This window comes from Sebastes umbrosus, chromosome 1 (genome assembly GCF_015220745.1).
Source record: "Sebastes umbrosus isolate fSebUmb1 chromosome 1, fSebUmb1.pri, whole genome shotgun sequence".
Lineage (NCBI taxonomy): Eukaryota > Metazoa > Chordata > Actinopteri > Perciformes > Sebastidae > Sebastes > Sebastes umbrosus.
Window position 1 is genome coordinate 33,416,950 of NC_051269.1, and position 20,163 is coordinate 33,437,112.

At 40.1% G+C, this 20,163-nt stretch overlaps 1 long non-coding RNA gene across 1 annotated transcript; it reads left to right on the forward strand.

Annotated features, from left to right (window-relative positions):
* The first annotated feature begins 1,493 nt into the window (after positions 1-1,493).
* Positions 1,494-15,946, forward strand: LOC119503275. Its single transcript, XR_005210294.1, has 3 exons — positions 1,494-1,929; positions 4,025-4,226; positions 15,513-15,946. It is a non-coding gene; the product is annotated as an uncharacterized LOC119503275 (long non-coding RNA).
* The last annotated feature ends 4,217 nt before the right edge of the window (positions 15,947-20,163 follow it).

The following is a 20,163-nucleotide window of genomic DNA, read 5'->3' on the forward strand; positions in this document are numbered from 1 at the left end:
CAAGTAAGGTCAAGTCAAGTCAATTTTATTTGTACAGCCCAGTATCACAAATCACAATTTGCCTCAGGGGGCTTTACAATCTGAACGGCATATGACACCCTCTGTCCTTTACAGTACGACCCTCCCTCGGATGAGGAAAAACTTAACCAACCAAAAAAAAAAGATACATTTTAACATGCAGGGAAAAAATAGAAGAAACCTCAGGAAGAGCAACTGAGGAGGGATCCCCCTTCCAGGATGTAGAGAGATGTGAAGAACATAGGAAAAGACAACCGATACCAATATCAATATTTCCTATGTGTAATAATTTGAATTCAACCATTCAGACTGTCTACTTATTACATTTTGCTTTTTTACTGTTTGATTATTTATTATAGGGCTATCTTGCTTTTTTTTTAAACGATGATTGTTATTGCACTATCCCCTTTGCTGCTGTAACACTGCAAATGTCCCTGCCGTGGGACTAATAAAGGATTATCTTATCTTAGATGTGGACAACCCGGTGAAAAATATTACTTCATTACCATGTTGGAATTGAAATTAAAAAAAGGAATATATGCTACCAGTCACAAAGGTTTATATGATAAATATTGAGTTAATTATTTGAATTATGGAGAAGGGGTAGGAGGATCATATTCTTCCTACTCCTTTTCGGACATGTAATATTTATTTGTGTTGATTATATATTATTCTTGTCTTATTTTTACTTATTTGTTACATGATCGCAATAAATATGTAATAATGAAGTGAAATGGTTGTCACTGTCGACTCAAATTTATCAACATGAACCCCATGATTATAAGAAAATAATTGTTAAATCTATGCAAGATATGCATATTGTTTGTTTTCATGAATGAAATGAATGGTGCATCACTTTAAAGCTCCCATATTGTAAAAAGGGAGATTTACATGTCTTTTATATTATAAAGCAGGTTTAAGTGCTTTATAAATACTGTTAAACTATCAAAACACTCAATATACGGAGAAACACACACAGCCCGTACTCAGAAATTAGGATTTCTGTCCATTTGTGATGTCACAAATATACAATATTTAGACCATTACACGGTTTTAAACGTAAACATTCTAAATGTGTCCCAGAATATTTCCTGTTGCAGTGTATGTGAATAACATCAGCTGACAGGAAGTAAACATGGACCCAAACTGTTGCCTAGCAACGCAATTCGAATTTCGATTTGAAATGCACTAAAACGGAGCGTTTCAGACAGAGGGTAAATACAGGTATATTTAGGCAGACAGAATGAGGAAAATAACGTTTTTTTTTTAACATTACAGCATGTAAACATGTTCTAGTAGACACACAAAATACAAGTATGAACCTGAAAATGAGCATGATATGGGACCTTTAAATGTTGCTGCCGCAAGGAATTGTGGGACGGCATTATCTTTTTTCCTTTGGTAAAGGATAGGATGGTCCAGTGTAGTGTACCCTATGCTAAAGGAGATAAGAAAGGACCATGCAAAGGAAGCATTGAAGCACCTGTCCTTAGCATAGACTGCTACTGGGTCATTTCAAGTTAGGAACGTTCCTATAGCAGCCAATCAGAGAGCCTGAGTCATGTCACGTGACGTCCACTCCCTCACCTCTGTCGACGCAACTCGGCCACACCTTGCAGTAGCTATACCAACTAGCTGCTAGTTTAATAGTTGCTGTCAGCATTTCAACCCTGTTTTATGAAGAAAAGAGAGATGTGGTAGCTAATGGTAATCCATGCCGACTTTTCTTCTCCTCTAGCAGCGACAGCCTGTGAATAAAAGGAGGTTTACTGCAACCTGAAGAATTTACCAAGAGCTCTGCTGAAGCAATGACAGATGCACGGCCCATATTATGTCTACTGCTCAGGTCGCCCCTGAAACTTTCGGCCCTGGATGAGATTAGCAGCACTTGTCAGCGTGCACAATGCAAAGGTAACAGGCAAACAGGGGAATATTAAAAACTGATGTGACTTGTTACTTGTGACTTGAGCTAGCTTTTCAAGGAAACAACAAGAGCAGTAGCTCTGCCAATTATGTTGAGCTGTTGCATGTGTTTGCAGAAAAAGATGACAAGTTGGCCACACATTTAAAGCTCCTCAACTGTGTTTACCGGTGTTATGTCAAAGAGTATAGACATTTTGAAAACGCTTATTAAATTTAGATTATTGTTCAACATGGGTCATTTCGGTAGAATATGACAATAAAATAGAAATAATCTTCTTTTACTTTTGTAAAGCACTTTTTAGGAGGATGTTTTAATGGGCTGCGGTTGAATAGTCCTTTTCTCTTATGGTACGTGTCCACAGGCTCCGTGCTTTCCACGCTCTCCATTCATTGTCTATGTAAGCAGCCGCGCAATGCATTCTGGTAGCGTGGCGTCGCGATTCGAGAGACTAGGCGTCAAGACGCCCGCTCCTTATTTGCATGAAGTTGAGGGCTCTTGTACTTTATGCAAATCACGGGCGTCCGATGCGACTCGCCGCCTCTCGAAACTCCCGAGGATCTTTTAAACTAAACGTTGTTGATCTAAAATAAAGACAGATTCAGCAACTGCGTGGCTTATTTCTCGCCTCAAATGTTTTCAGAAACACATTTCAGTGATCTATTTACGTGAAATAAGAGAAGAAAGTTTCCAAACGAGCCTCCATACTGGTTCCGGTTTGAAAGCTGGGAGCAGCAGCCAACGGCGGGAAAGCGTTCGTCCAATCAGGAGCCGAGTGGACACGTACCTGAGGAAGGTTCCTAACGGAGTGAAATGACCCGGAAGTACCTCAGTAGCATTCATGATAAGAGCTGTTCAGTTCACCAAATGCTAAGGAAAGGAGCTTCAATGTTTCCTTTCTTATCTCCTTTAGCATAGGATACATTGAACCATCCTTTACCAAAGGAAAGGAGAAAATAACATCCTACAATTCCTTGCGGCAGCAGCATTTAAAGCGACGCACCATTCGGCCGTTCATAATAACAAACGATATGCTTATCTTGCATATTACTTTCATACGCTCATACACTAATTGGGATTCATGTTTAATATGAGTGGACAGTGACAATCATTTCGTTTCACTTTATTTTTAATTAATTATTTATTTCGAACATGTAACAAATACCTACGTAAAAAACAAAACAAGAATAAGAAATAAAATGAACAGTAAACAATCAATTAACAAATAATCAACATAAATATATATTACATGTCCGAAAAGAAGTTGGAAGAAGTATATAGTCCTACCCCTTCTCCATAACTCAAAGAATTAACTCAATATTTATCATATGTCCCTTTGTTTATTTCAATTCCAACCTTGGTAATGAGGTGATATTTTTCACCGGTTGTCCACGTTAGGTCAGATAATCCTTTATTATCTGTTGATAAAGTGTTCCAGCAGCAGGAGGACCTGTGGTATCTCTCGGTCACACACCACGGGTGAAGCAGCCTGTCATTGAAAGACCAACTAAAAGTGGTTAGGAAAAAACATTAGGATGTAATTTTCTGACTTTTCGAACGTAACCCTGGTGTCAGGTGGTCGCTTTCGTAGGTGGCTGTGATGTAGTGCTTACTTATGCAATCATATTTGCCGCTGCAGATATGAGATGCGGCTTGAAAATCGCTAATAATATGTTTGTGAATGTGTGACGAATCTGGTGACAGAGACAGACCACAACTGCTGCTGTTTGGTAAACACAACATACAGAAACCAGTTAGTTTGAAAACCAGTTGGAACATAACACTGGAGCCGTTGTCAAGGTTTTCAGGAGTCATGTAATAATGACATACAAGCAGCATCCTAAAGAAATGGATGAGACCACGGATATCACAAACAAGGCTCAAATATCAGTGGTGTTGAGATGTGTCGACAGCGCATGTGAGGTTAAAGAAGACTTTTTGAGATAATTTGATGATAACAAATTGAAGAGCCTGTCCAGATAATGCAATAATCTTTGATCTGGTTAGATTAAAGTCTCATTTGGTGGGATTATACTGTTCACAAAGGAATGACGCCTGTACAACTGCTTACTTTTTGACATGCAGGAGACTGTACCCGAGGCCACTTTACCCTGAAGCTGGTCTTAACTGTACCTTCTACCATCACATCTGCGGAGAGGACATTTCAAGCGGTAAAGTGCATAAAGACCTACAGCCGTAACAGAATGGAACAAGGAGGACTTTTACAACAAAGCTGTTGGCATCTTTGTCCAGAGGGATAAGCGCACGGACTTTGTCTGCTAATAAAGTAAGTGCCCCTTTAAAAAATAATATCAATGTGTGTGTATACAGTATATAAAATATATAGGGCTGTATAGAATAGTTTGAAGCATCATTCATAACTTTTTTTTTCATATTTGTTAGCCTTTCAAAAACAACATTTTCACTGCAGTCAAACGCAGTTGCTCTCCGGCTTGCCGTACACAAAGGGGCGCTCTAGCAACAGTCTAACAGCACCATAAATTACATTTATATAACCACATTTGTTTAGGGTGATGACATTATAAGACAAAGTCAAAGCTTCATTGGAAAACCTCAATAGAAGCTTTTGATGTAAAATAATTACGTTTGATACAGCCCTCATGTATCCATTTTTCTTTTTAACTTTTTAAAACCCTTTTATTGGTTTTGTGTATGCTGACTAATGTGAGGCTACTGGTGCGCTGACACAAATTTTCTCCCTCTTTTTTCTTTATTCTGGAGTGCCATCTCTAGACGCTCATTGTGTGTAGTTATTGGTGTGCTTTCTGCATTTTGTGGGATTGAAAAAGCTGTTTTCTACTGGTGCGCTGACACCAAGATTTTTAAAAATATTTTTTAAGGTTAATTTTTTTATTCCTTTTTTGACAGAGATTGTTTTGAAAGGGGGAGAGAGAGGGTATGACATGCAGCAAAGGTCCACAGGTCGGATTCAAACCCTGGGCTGCTGCGGTAAGGACTTAGCCTTGGTACATGGGGCGCCTGCTCTACCAGGTGAGCTACCGCGGCGCCCCTGACACCAAGATTTCTCTCTTTTCTTTATCCTGGTGTGCCGTCGCCAGACGCTCATTGTGTGTGGGTGCGCTATTGCGCATTTTGTGAATAAGCAGTTCTCTAATGGTGCGCTGACACCAAGTGCTCTCTCTTTCTCTCTCGGCGTTAATTGTGATGTATGTCTGCCTAACAAATGTAGACTATATTTCAGATTTGTCTACATTATGCATGGATAGATAATATCCATATGCCACATTGATAGGCCACTGCCTACCCAGGTGACGATTTCACTGCATGTTACTGATCCAAACACATACAAAGTAAAGCAACCATGCTTGTTTTGTCTGCCATACAACACACCACACACGCACACACACGCACACACACACACACACACACACACATAGCTTTCTGTACAAGGATCCCCCCCCTGGCTTTACAGAAAACTAGCAAGTGAAAGTAAGGCAGTCCCAGAGAGGAGCTTTGACGTGTCAGTATGGGGCTGTGAGACCTGCAGAACATCGGCTTTTTCATGTTTTAAAAGCACCGTGTGACATCTTGTCTATAAAGAAGAGAGTTAGGGCGTGCTTTAAATGGAATATACATCACATACATCAAGAACTTGTTAAGAGAATGTATATATAAGTCCCAGGGCTAAAGTGATATGTTACAGCAAGTCCATTTAGCTGAAAATACATTGTTGCACACTGGACACTGTAATTGTCCAGTGGGCATTGGAGACCACAGTGTGTTGAGCCTATAGGTGGAACCTCACCATGATAACTCACATTAACTGTCCACAGCTGACCATTTAACAGGGGGAGGAAGAGGGGAGTCTGGGAGCGTGGTGTGTACGGATGATGAATCAATATATTGGAAGATAATATATGACGGGGAGGAGATTTGTGCAAAATGACGCTCCATTAGGGGGCCATCAGCACGGTCTTTCTCAGCTACTAGAATCTGGGCAGCATTCGTCGTGGTCTGTAGATGGATCGGTGTTTGATACCTAAGCCCCCTGATTCACCTTCTGCCTCCTTATTGCTCCTTAGAGGAAACCTCCTCAGGTGTTCAACAGTTCATTTGAACTTACGTGGTTTGATAGAAAAAAATAGTGGACCATTCTTTTCAATTGAATCAGAGAAATGGTATATAACATTTCCTACTTTAGACTCATTTCCAGTCTTTATGCTAAGCTAACTGGCTGTTGGGACTAGCTTCATGTTTACTGTATAAACATGAGAGTGGTATCAATCTTCTCAACGGCCTAACACTAACTGTCACAGTCTTTCTCTAACCTTTAACCGTACTGTAGTTACCATGCTCATATGTTGTAGAATATATATAAAAACTTTGACACTGGACGTACATTTTTTTTTTGCCAATGATCATAATTCAAAGTTTTGCAGAATTTTCCAACATCAACGTTCTTGTCAAGTGATAATTTCTAGAAATTACATTTATATCCAACTAATTTGCAACAGCAAATGCATTTTGAAAGAAACATAATGCCCACCGGATTGTGGTTTCTATTAAAAGTGTTGATACCGAATGCATCAGTACACGTATCTAATTAGTTTTACGCCAAAATACAATATCTGCTTGTTAGGGGACCCCTTTTCTATCATTGAATAAACTGATTTTTCATATTATATTCAATGCATAACAATAACAGTACACAACAACTGATAAACTGTACAATTAACCCAAATAGTGAACACAATAACTGCAGGAAGTTTGAGTAAGACGAGCAATTTGGATGATTTTTAAGCAGATTATTTCCTGTGAATATTGCATCAGAGTTTTCCTGTTATTTTTTAGGAGCTTTTAATACAATTCTCTGTATTGTGTATTTTTTTTATTTTTAAAATACATACATACTTAATAGGCTTCTTTTTGGACAAATTCAGTGTTTTCCTCTCCCTGAGGCTTGGCCATTTGTCTATTAGCTCTTTGGTTGTTTTATCTGCGTACTTTTCTAATGCAGGACGAGGCTGTTTAGCAGAGAGGGAAGGCTCTGTGAATATAACTTGTGTTCAGATCATCACTGTGCTCTTATCCTGTTTATATCTTAAATAATAATCCAAACTTTAAAAATAAAAATTTCATTTATTTTTTCTTCACAGAAATGGATGAAATGCTGAGATATAAGCCAACTGTATTTTTATCAAAAAAGTTGTCTTACACCCTTTAAAATCAAGAAGGCCTTGTGACCCCCCCCATGAAGCTTTGGTGACCCCTAGTGAAAGCTCAGAGTTCACGAATTGTAACGTGTTTGTTTGACGTTGTCAGAAATGGGCAGAGGCCATGGAAGTTAATTTTTCAGTGCATAATAAGTTAATATATTGTAATTTGTATATTGTTTTTCTTCGTAATTTTATAATAGGTTTGAGGAAAATGTTGATATTCCCAACCGCCTCATCTTTTTACCTTTGCATTTCCTGCATTATGTTACCCGCTTGCTAAACTGTTAGCCTCTGTGGCTTCTAGATGCCGACAGTAACGTTAATATTGCCGTTGTTTAGCAGCGGTGTTCTCACGACTTGACCACTTGAACGCTAAACATGTCATGTACACGACTTCCCATGTTGTAAACAGGAGCTCACAAGTTTCATTTGAAGGCACCAGTGGTTGCTGGTATTGTGTGGCTTGATTGCTAACCAATTGACAACACCGCTAATTCAAAGGAAACAATCTTGTACCACTCCACTCTCTCATGACTGACCGCAAACCATAGTGCATCTCTTTTGTGGAGTGGTTTATAATCCAGCACAGAGCAGGATCATAGAAAATTGGATGGCGTAACACAGCTAATGTGATAGTTTCCTCCATTATGGACTCTTTGTGTCTCATTTTCCTCAAAGGTTAGCACTGTCAACGGCATGAATTTATGTCAAAGTTAAACTGAATGCTCCTCACAAAAGTCCTTCTTGAAGGAATCCACTGTTTGCAGCAGTGAACTGACTTTGGATGTTAAACTCGCTGTTAAAAATGCCGCTGTGACAGGGCTCTAAGGCCTCCACACAGTTGTACAGCTGATGTTTTCTCAATCAAAGCGATGTTGTACGAAAACCCGACATAATTGCCCATTTATGATCTGCCTCCGAACTTAACCACACTCCCTCCCTCCTGTCGAGAACACCTGGCAGTGAGTGATACAGTAAAGCAATAGGCTGCAGGAGAAAAGCCTCATTGTCACCTTTTCTTGTTTATATCCTCTTTCCCACCAGGACGACCCATTAATAATCGCACGCAAACTCCCTCTGGCTTAAAATCTTTCCCGCTCTCTCCTTCCTCTCTCACTCTCCGTCTCTCCTTTGATTTTCTCTCCTCTGCATGTCAACACAGTCAGGTCCCTTGGCACCGACAGAGCTATCCGCTGTCGCATCCTCCCTCCCTCTGCCCTGTCCCATTACAATGACAATAACAGATAAGAATATTTATTATGTTGGCTCACCACTCCCCGTTCCTCCAAACATCTCTCAGGGGAGCGGCTCCTCACTATCACCCTCAAAAGCCTCATTCAGTTAACAGAAAAAAACACATCCACTCCTGGCCTTGATGCTTTCCTTTATCAGTCCAATGAAAGGAGAGCCAGAGCATGAAGGCGTCTCATCTCCTCTGCTCCTTTTCTTCTCTCCCAACTCTCCCTCCCCACTTTTAATTTCCATCTCTCTTTTCCTACTCATTTCAGCAAAAAGGGGGGGAAGGAAAAGAAGGAGGGAGGGGAGGGTGAGCAAATGAGAGTGGGACGCTGGCTTGTGATAACTGCCATGCAGAATGGACATCTCCCTTGTTTATTGGCTTTTGAAATTCAATCCATTGTCTGGGACGGGAAGTGATAAAGGGAGTGGAAATACAGACGCTCTTATCATGCCAGCTCAGTGAAAGGAACTTTTTTTCCCTCCTCCAGATGCCTCCGTTTGTTGTGGGGTACGTTTGTTGTGCGCGCATCGCCACATCCGAATAATGGTTTCTGAAAAATGCATTCATTCAGCTGATTATTTGGACCCGGCTATGCCACTTACTATTGTGCCGCAGCGTTGTGTGTAGTCATCACATTTAGAGGAGGCACACAATTGAGAGTGGTCACACTTGTCTCATAGGCTTTTCCCTGGACGTGTCATATTTAAAGGTTGAAAATGCTCTTGTTCCAAAGATACTGAGTATGTAGCTCAGTCTGCGAGTACTGCGGCCGCTTTGTGGACCATGCTGACCTTTCAGCGCTTTTATAGTCTCGGATTAAATGGACGCATCCTGTCATTGAAGCCTGCGGTCATCTCAGTTGATTTTAATTATGAGCTGCACCAATTTCGATGTTACCTTCAACAGACAGCACACTTTGTTTAGGTCAACTATACATCGGATGTTCACTAGATTGCTGTTTCTAACTCATTTGAGTTGTTGCTTCTGAAACACAAAAGTGAAATAAACAACATTATCTTGTGTGAATAGGACACATCTGTTTAATAATATTCATTTGAAGGTGAAATGTCACCCTACTAAGGCTGTAGCTATTTACCAGTTCATGTTAGTACACTGTGATATGATATGGCTGCTGCTTGTACGTGATATAGACGAGCATTCACTTTGTGTTCATCTGTTTTATTGGTCTACTGTAAGAAATGTTAAGAAAATGCACCTAAAAATAAAAAAGTAAAATGCAGGCGTGGAACTACTGTATATTTACTTTTATTGTACCGTACTTACCGTAGGTATTGAAACGCACAGTGTGTTGTTCCCCATCTTGTGGATAATTTTATTCATTTTCCAAGGACAGTTGTGTTGTTCGTTTCTACACTGTTTACCTTCTTCTTTACAATACAAGTATACAAGTATACAAGTATACAAACAAGCAAGACTTTTGAAAATGTTCCTATTTACGCCTGCGGCTTTGCCCGTCCTTCACATGATCTTTGGCTTTGCATGGTCGTAGCGGCCCGTCCAGTTTCCTCCTCGCCTGCTGCCAGCTTCCATCCTGCAGTCACCAACAGAAGCATGTGCAGTATAATCACAGCAAGACATCAACAAAGAGTGGACTGAATTTAAGCCGACTTAGTTGAACTTTTTTTTTTCCTTCAATAACACAAAACACAAGCTGTCATGGTCATCAAATCATGGATGCCATTTGAAATACTCTCTTTTATACTAATTGATTTATTTCTCGTGTGATTGATTGGTTGCATGGAGGGATTTATCAGTCCAAAAGACAAATGTACAGTAGAAGAAAAATGGAACTTGCTGTATGATTCAATGAAATCACATGATCTTACATCACATGTATCATATTACATTCAGACCGTTCTAAATCGAATAATACCGAATATGAAATATAAAAGGTACAGCTGCACATTCGCAACTCCCTAAAAAACGTATCCATGAGTTTGACATGATGCAGCGATGAATATTTAACCATTCACCTGTGGGGATTAGAAACAAAAGAACAATACACAATACAATATTCATGAATACTTTTAAATAGACACTGTATACGAGCAAGGACATTCAGTTTGCGCTACATTGAGGGAATTGAAAAGAGTATAAAACAGCCAAAAAGACAAGTCATCAAGAGAGCTGTTAACAGTTTAAACCAAACGGGATTTAAAGTATTACTAAAGGCTTTATTACCCAGCAGCCTCCTCTGCTTCCTTTAGAAGACAACAGTGAAATTATGTTTTTCCCCTTCCCTGTGGCTTTATTCGCATTGATGAGCAGTTTGTTGATGCTTAGCGCTGATTCATAATTTAGCATTAAGTGTTGGCCCAGCTGCAGTGTGCACCTATACTGGTCCCAGCAGAGTCTCCGAGGATTCCCAGCAGGCAGCGTCAGTGCTTGATCATTTAAATTCCCTTGTAGTCAGAAAATCATTTACCTGCTGGACTCTTTGCCTGCTATTCTTTAGATAAATGACCTTAAACAAGGAACTGGAGACAAAAAAAAATTCTTTTCAGTGGGCCTCACTGGATCAAGTGATGTGACAAAACAGAAATGTTTCTTTCCTCCACAGCCTGGTTACCTGCTATTCCTCCCATGTCTGCTGTGGGGCTCTGTCGCACAGGAAATCACACCATACTCTCTCTCTCTCACCTTCCCTCCCTGCTACTCTTCCTCTCTCTTCTCCACTCCCCATTTCCTTTGTCATCCATCCCTCTGATCCCTCCTCGGCCAACAGGGAGACTTTTAGCTTCTTTTTCTTTTTTTTTAAGTCCTTGACATGTCACTCTTTGCGTTGCTCAAAGATAAGACTGAATGGACATCAGACTATGATGAAGTATGATGTGCTGCGGTGTTGATGTGAAATACTTTACAGCCTTAATTCATCTTAGACAATGTTTACAGACACTTTCACTGCTGAAAATGAGTTGTGTGATGGAGTGTAGGGCTGCACGATTATGGCCAAAATGATAATTATTTTGATCAATATTGAGATCACGATTATTCATAGATTTTAGGGACACATATTTTTATTGCAATTTCACATTTAAATCAACACACTGCTGCTTTCATTGCCATGATGTGCTTCATTACAATCATCAAAAACTCTCAATGTCATCCTTTTACTTTATTGTCATCTATAGTGTTTTTTTTGCATAAAAACACACTATTCAAATGATTTCAAAGTGATTGTATTTTTTTTTTTTAAATGTTTGCTTTGATTAAAAAAATCTTGGCATCAGTAGTTTTAATTATATATTATAAACTGCTTAGAGCTAGTGTTAGGAAGTTAAACAGGTTATAATTCGCTCTCTATTATCTATTTTATATTGCTGTATCTCCTTCAAACAACTGGATTTCTTCAAGTTTCTCACCAAAAAACACATTTTACAAGATTACATTTGAACGCATCATGATAGTGTTTATAATCTACCATCGCCCAATACTCGTTTTTTACTGAGTAGAGCTTGAATGCACCACCATCTCTTCAGCTCCGTGCTGTCGGCAGACGAGCCGGTCACTGTGATTACTCTGAGCAGCATCATGGGAATGAATTACAATAAGAGTGTGAATAAGTTAGTTGTTCCAAATGTTTGTAAGGTTGTTCCTCCACGTCCTATTTTGGACTTACAGTTGTGACAAATTGCAGCTTTATGTCTTCTTCACTCGCGCCGAAAAACTGCCACACCGATGACATGATGATGTGTGTGTGTGACGTGACTGACTGTGCCGCTGTGTGCCGACATAAAACCATCATGTGGCAGCGGTGGCACATGTGTGTGTGTGTATGCGGATATATGAGCCTGCTGAAAACCATCCGGCTTCAATCGGCTGCTGACTGACGGTGCATCTCTGTTACGTCTGTTAGTTTAGGAAGCGCTTGATTTAAGCAGCAGAGTTTTCTATGAGCGCAGCGTTTTATACGTCAATATCGCAGTCGATCATACTCATTTAATTGTGGGAAGCCAAAATTGTGATCGCGATTAATATTCGATTAATGTGTAGCCCTAATGGAGTGATGCTCTTGTTTTAAATAACAAGTATAATAATGATAATGAACTTGATGGTTGTAGCACTTTTCCAAACAAGTGCCACACAGAAACAGAAAAATGCAGTATAAGTGTAGATGAGCTTTTTAATTGGACGGTTAAGAGGAGATTTGTACCAAAATCCCCGGACACCCTTCGTGGGCAAAAGGTGTAGCGTCACGCTACCATGGAAAATGGTACAGTGTTAAGAAGACTTAAGTATTAATTACCCTATTAACTGCATAGGATTCACTGTCTATATCGGGTCAGCCTCTTGTGTTGGAGCAGGCTGTGGAATTAACAGAGGGCCGCATTAATCCCCTCTTATTTTCCACATCAGCACTGGCGCATCTGAAAAACATGGTCCATTCAGGCGTTAATTACATAAAGTTCAGCGACGTGTGTGTCTGAGAAAGTGTGTGCGTGTGTGTGTGTGTGTGTGTGTGAGCGCAGGGAAGGCCATTTGTTTTCTAGACGACATCAGCGGTGAAACACATTAATCAATTAGTCTTAGGTGATAAACACACGAAGCGCACCATCACGTTTCACATGGGATTCCCGGGTTTCAAGGTTGCCGCTGCCCACTGACAAGTACACATACAAACAGACACCGTAGCGTACACCCAGACACACACACACACACACACACACACACACACACACACAGATCTAATTAAAACCATTGTTGTGAATAGATCTGATTCCATTTCAGTGTGGTTAACAGTCCTTCATGGATAAGTAATGAGCTGCTGGCGACGGAGGGAGAGCACTTCAACCCTTTAAGTCCGGACTGCAGCAAGACTCCTTCAGGAGTTAGTATGGTGATTGGTACTGTATCGCTGTATGGCAGCAGGAGTGAGTGTGAATGTAATGAATTGAAATACGATATACAGTTAGATGGTGGCATGACACTCCGTATTACATTAATGAGTTGTGTGACAAAGTTCAATTTAAATTTCAGAAATATTGTAAGTCATTACATTTAATTATCATCCATATTTATATACAGACCGGAGTGGAAATTTACAGTTATGATAGACATTATCCTTTCAGTTGACTTGGGCGAGCACTAGGTTTTCAAAATGGCAGAAAAGTATCTGTTATCAAACCAAAGAATGAAGGAAATACAGCAGTGCCATTTAGTGACCAGGTCATCCCACAACTGAAAGTAAGGGAGGACACAACTACCACTTTTTATGCAACAAAAAGTACAATAATGAGCACAGTAACAAAATAAATATATAATAACTTTAGATGCTCTATTACTGATGTAATGAGAAACAAATAACTTTAATTGCATAGCACCTGTCATGCAGTGATGCAGCCCAAGTGCTTCACACAGGATTAAACAGAAAACATGAAAATAAACAATAAGAATCAGTAAAAAGCCAGTGCAGTATTACGAGCATTTTTGTAGTCAAAATCCTGGCTGCAGTATTCTGAATTGGCTATAATTTTCTTTTTAGGCAGCCAAATAAAACAGATAATCACGGTAATAACAGTAAGCAACTTGTAATAAAAGCACGTATCAGCATTTCAACATCATTGTGAATTTGAAATTGTTTAACTTTGGTGATGCTCCGAAGATGAAGAAAAGCTTGTGACTTGTGTTGTAATCAGTTTGGATGGGCAGACACATATTGACTACAGCTTCTGTCTTTCAATCCTACAAGTAGAATTTCTGTTAAATATTGAGTCATTTGTTAGACACACTATTTGTTTATTTCAGCACTGATACTCAAATTACAAGAGGTGGGAAAAAAAATCACTGCTGTATTGCGATTTTGTTTTCAAAATGCCTGACAATGACTGATATATTTGACTTCAAGACATCTCTGACTACATACATGCTGAAAATCAAACATTTTTACTGTATGAATTTAGATTTAGAAGTCCCTAGAAGTGTATGATTCAACCTTTTCCCATGTTCTAGTGTTAAAAAAAGTCGCAATAAATCGTAATATTGAATTGCAATACATATCTAATCGGCACCCAAGTACCATGATAGTATCGAATCGGGTGATCATGTATCGTTCCAGCCCTACAAATTACTATGACAATTATTAAATTAATGTGACAATTATGCATCACTGAAAGGTCAACTAAGTTTCAAGGTGGTAAATCTATAATAAATGCCTTCACAGTGATGTGGTTGATAGTCATTAATCAGTGTCTGTTCAGGTGTTTTCATCTACCTGGCTGATTAGACCGCTGGTCAGATGGAGGTGTATGCTGGTAATTGTGTGATGTCATCAAACTTTTTCACAGACAAAAAAATGTCATATATCACAGTAAGAAAAGCACAGGTATAAAATAATGAATAAATGATTGATGGCTGAATTCCATTTAGCTGCTTCATTTCAGGATCCTGGTATTATGTGTGCTGGCTCACTGTTAACAGAGCCGAGGCTGAACACAGCCATCGTTAATGTTATCAGTAAAAGGCCTATAATGATGAAAGTTGTTAACAGATGAGAACCCAACTGGAAGGTGTGAGGGAGATGTCAATCAAGCACAGTTTGTACACACCCACCATGTAGATAAGTGTAGCAAAGAAGTGACATTTTGTATAATCATAAAAAAGTAAAAACAGTGGTGTATAATCAGTGGGCAACCTCCAGGTCTGAAAAGTGAAGCCAATGAGGAAGTGCCTTAAACTTGCATTCTTTCTAACAGCCAGCAGGGGGCGACTCCTCTGGTTGCAAAAAGAAGTCTGATTGTATAGAAGTCTATGAGAAAATGAGCCTACTTCTCTCTTGATTTATTACCTCAGTAAACATTGTAAACATGAGTTTATGGTCTCAATCGCTAGTTTCAAGTCTTCTTAAATACAGCATGATGTTCATTTAGTAAATTATGGTCCCATTTAGAGTCAAATAGATCATAAAGCAGGGGATGCTTTAAGGCGTGGCACCTTGTGATTGACAGGTCACTACCACGGTGTTGTCCGGTCTGGGAGTTGTCCGTGTTTTCGTCTTACAACTTTAACTCTTTCACAGTGTGTTTTCAGTTCATTGAAGTTAATTGTAACATTTTGGTCGCTTCAAAATTATTCAGTTGTACTTAGCTCCAACATCTTTTGTCACTTCTGGTTGCAGAAAACCAAGATGGCGACAGCCAAAATGCCGAACTCGAGGCTTCAAAACGGCAGTCCACAAACCAATGGGTGACATCACGGTGTTTACGTCGACAGCAGAGAAGTGACACTTTGTATATTTATAATATAATGTGTGACCCCTTTTGACCATAACAATGGTGTACAAACTGATAAGTGTTGGCAGAGACTCTCTCTTTGGTTATTTCTGTGTCTGTTGGTCACAACTGAAGAATGACAGGACTGCAGAATAAAGAAAATAAGAAACAAAAGGAGGGAGGGTGAGTGAACGTGCCCCATTAGGAAAGAAGAGCATTTTCTTATTGGTCCCAGCGACCTGAGGATGGACCCATGCCTGCACTGATTGGAGTGAATTTTCTGCCGAGCTATCAACAGCACAGCCGTCGGAAAATAGGAAAATAAAGCAGGACAATCTCCTCCCGTCTGTCTGTCTGTCTGTTAGTGGAGATAAAGAAGTGTGTGACTCTGTCTGTGTGTGTGTGTGTGCGCGCAGTGCCTCTTCCTTTAACATATTTTCCTCTCTGTGCCTGTCGGAGCAGCGGGGCCACTTTGATCAGAGTGTTATCTGCACCGCTGCGGCCTAATCCGTGTATTTGCTCCGAGTCTTAGCTGGATCACCGCGCTCAAATCAAAGCACTACAGAGTCAGGCCAGGAGAGAGTGGGAGACATGCGGGAACACACACTTTCAAACACTCGCAGTCATACTGTATGCACACACACTCGCAAACACGCTTTTAAAAAAATCCACAGAGGGCCACAAGCCGCCTCATGGGGTCATCAGCCTCTATAGTGATAATCAAACTAGTGTGATCAAAGCCACGAACACGTCTAAATACATGTAGAACGGGCAAATCACAGTCATGACTCGCCGTATGAATAAAAGCTAACTTCTCTATGAGCAGTAACAAAGAGTTAAGCTTTAACTGCATAAATAATTTTATCGCAACACCTCTGAAAGTGTTGTTTTGCCACAGTAATGCTCGCTACGAGGCTGCATCGAGAGACTACCCCAGATTACAAAGTACTGCTAATTACAACACAACTGCCTACGCTACATTATAATACAATCAAAAGATGATTTTGTGTAGCTCCTCACACTCAACAGTTCCCAGCAATTTCTCCTCTTTGCATCCTAATGACACTCAAAAGTCATTAAACCATCTCCCACTAAAGAGTCCTGTGGATTATTTTCGCTGTGAAATAACAAAGTAGGTAAATATCCGGAGCCCTGTGAGGATTTAATGAATACTTTTGCAAAACTCCAGTTGTGTCATTGACCATTTCACTCTTTGACTGTTGACTATTTCACAGCCGGTGTTCACTCTTTTCTTTCAGGAGACATTCACCTGTTCTACAACCTTGAATTAACTTCATACCAGCAAATTTAGTCTTCTGACGCACGATAATAATGTAAATACAGGCATAAATAAAAGAAGCGGAGAAGAAAATCAAGGGTACAGTATTTCTACATCATAAATTCAAGAGCAATGACTAAATCTCATTTAGCAAATAGTCTATAAACGCAGTGGATGTGTGGCAGCTCAGATTATTATATCAAACAAATAAGCAAAAAATCATTTGTGGAATGCCCTCTATTTAGTAGATAATCCCATACCCTTCTGTTTGACCTCCCAAAGGAAGCAATACACACAGGGAGATAGAAAAACAAAGCAGAGAAGGAGAAAGCAGAGCCAGTGAGATAATGAAATAACTTATGGAGATGTGCCTCCCTCTTGAGGAGAGAGAGCGAGCGAGGGAGGGAGGGAGGTAATTGCTCTGGGCTCGCACTACCTTGAGTTCAGGTCGGACTGAGGGCAAGGGATGTTTTATAAGACCTCCTCCTGTTGGACACAGGTTAGTGGAAATATAGACAAGATGGAGGCCATTACTTCCAGGACGCGAGGGTGAAGTTAGGGATTTTCTGCTTCAGTTAAATATTCAATTTGCGTCCGAGTCTTCGTCTAATTACAAATTAAATCGTATGTGGTCGAGGGCTCCAACTGGCCGGCTCCAACTTCTCAGAGGAAAGCTGGTTAAATTCACAAAGTCATTTTTAGCTCTTCCTTACCTGGAGTGCTGCAATATGAGAGGTTTCGCAATTACACAGCTAACAAGAACTATGAAGTTCTTGAACACCATAAACTCGTATAGAAAGATCAAAAACACTGACTGTGAAAGAGCCAAAAAATTCTGCACACTGTCGATTACTTGTACTCACTTTATTTATGGCTTCATCAGATTCAAATCATCTTTATAATATTAAATTTACCAGATTAGGGTCTGAGGACATTGTCAATAAAGTACAAGTGATAATGATTTTGATCTTTCAAGAGTACACAATTCACAACAAATCTTCAGTTTGTCATTGGTTTAAAAGAAATGAGCAATATGAGCGTTTTCTAATTTGATGCTCCTGTTGGCAGGAGGACATCATTTGTAAATGCCTTCCAATAATATATCAAATGACTGTTTTCTGATGCTGCTACATTTAAAGGATGAGTTTGGAATTACAGTGGAAACCACTTATACTGATCACGGTTACAGTGATAAACCGCTTACATGGATCAAAAAGCTCGGTACAGAATCATTCCTATGCAAATGCTGTTTAAATAATTCCCTTATAGTAATCAAGTAGTCCGCTTACAGTGTTCATTTGGGGTCTTGTCATACTTGAGGGCATCTGGGAAAACATTTTTAAAACTATGTTAGACTAACGTTAATTTAATTTTTGTTTCGTCTTTTACTTTACTCCATTTACACTTTGCCTCGTGGACCATCTGCTTTCCGGCTGGATATCTGAGGCTGGCGCTGCATGCACATTGATATCATGACGGGAAAAGGAAAGTCATTTTCTCTGAATAAAAAACGAATTCACAATTCACGGAAGCACCTGTGGGTGAAGCCGCCCTCGTCAAGTGGATTGATAATGCCTGGACACGTAATGTACCCAAAGTGAAACTTTGCTCCTCGGCACCGCAGCGCCAGCAGCTCATGCAGACTGGCTCCATCTCCCTTCAAGCCTCTACCTGGTGAGAGAACGAGGAGCCCTGGCAAAGGGGCGCCATTCTGCATTCACGCTCGCGCTGCAGAGCCGGCCAAAAACGGCAGTGCCTCACACTGGGTGAGGGAAAAGGCAGAACAATTGACAGCGAGCCAGTAAATAGCGAAGTTTCATAACTTTGTATTGAATGGGGACTTGTCAGAAAGGTACACCGGTCTGTGGTTTCAAACTTCAAATCCTTTCATTCCTACTAAAGATGTAAATCTTTAAAAACAGGTCATAAATATGTAGTTTCATTTTTTTAACACAATAATCTCCTAAAACAGCTAGGGTAGTTTTTAATCAAACAAACAGCAGTAAATTGTGCATTTGTTGGGGACTACTTTCAGCTGTGGATTAATACACATTTAGTGCTCTAATGAGTATTTACGGCAGCAGCATGGTGTATGTGAGATTGATTCAAAACAAGCTACAGTGTTCATCATAATGAAACAACATGCCACCCGGTGCAATGGTGTGGCTCGCTGATGTGTTTTTAATAGTTTTTGGACAACAATGGAGAGAGGCTTTGGCTACACAGATTATACCTTTTTATCAGGATCAATTCATTGTTGGTCTTTTAATGAGATTAGTTGACAATAAGAAAAGTATAGACGATCGCCAGACGTATACTTGTTTATGATTAGATTAGGTTAAAAGGAAACAATACAAAATGTTGGTAGAAAACTTGATGCAGTGTCCTGTGTCAAAGTCACATGCTTTGTTGTCTCATCCATCCATTAATGTTACTGTACGTTATAGAGTGCTGCAGGGATGATGTATTTTTGTAGGCCAACCCGGAAGTTAGCATCGCACTGGTTCCCTCGACAAATAGCCAGTGGGATTTTTCCACTGGGTTTTGGATTATTGCAGAAAATGAACTCTGTGAAAAACAAACGTTTATGATACTTAAACGTTTTGTTCCGCAAGATAATCTCCACAAATGAACACCACTTTTATGATTATTGAAGTGCGAATGCAATCGGCAGAAGTAAAAAGCTAACGTTAGGCTATAAACGAACTAAACCACGGTCGCATGAACATAAGTATACACAACAAGGCTGTGAAGGTGGATGAGTCAGTGTGATGACGTTTGTAGTAGGGATGGGTCATGTGTTTTGATTTTTCGAATAGTCGTAAAATCTAATAGTTTATGCGACTAACTGTCCCATCTTAAAACATATATATTTCCCTTGTATTAACCGTTGCAGGCGCTGTCTGGTAGTAACGTTACTACCGGTATAACGTGTGTGGCATGTTCAGTTCGGCTCTTTTCTGTCATTGCAGGGGAGTGTTTGTGTGTGTGTGTGCCGCTTGCACAAACCCCCGTGCTCCCTCCGGGTGCGGAGACGCACGGTTTCCAGGTTGAGGCCGACGCGCGGCACTTGGTTTAAGGTTCCGAAATGGCGTGCAAGGCCCGTTGGCACCTGACCACCCTCCCCGGGCAGACCCCCCACACCGCCGCGAGCGCACCCCGACGTCTTGTCCGATATTTTATGTTGTAGAACAAAACTTTAAAATCTCTTAAGCTCGTGTTAACCACAGACCTTATTTTTGGCATCCAACTAAAAACCCATTCAAAAAACCCATTGA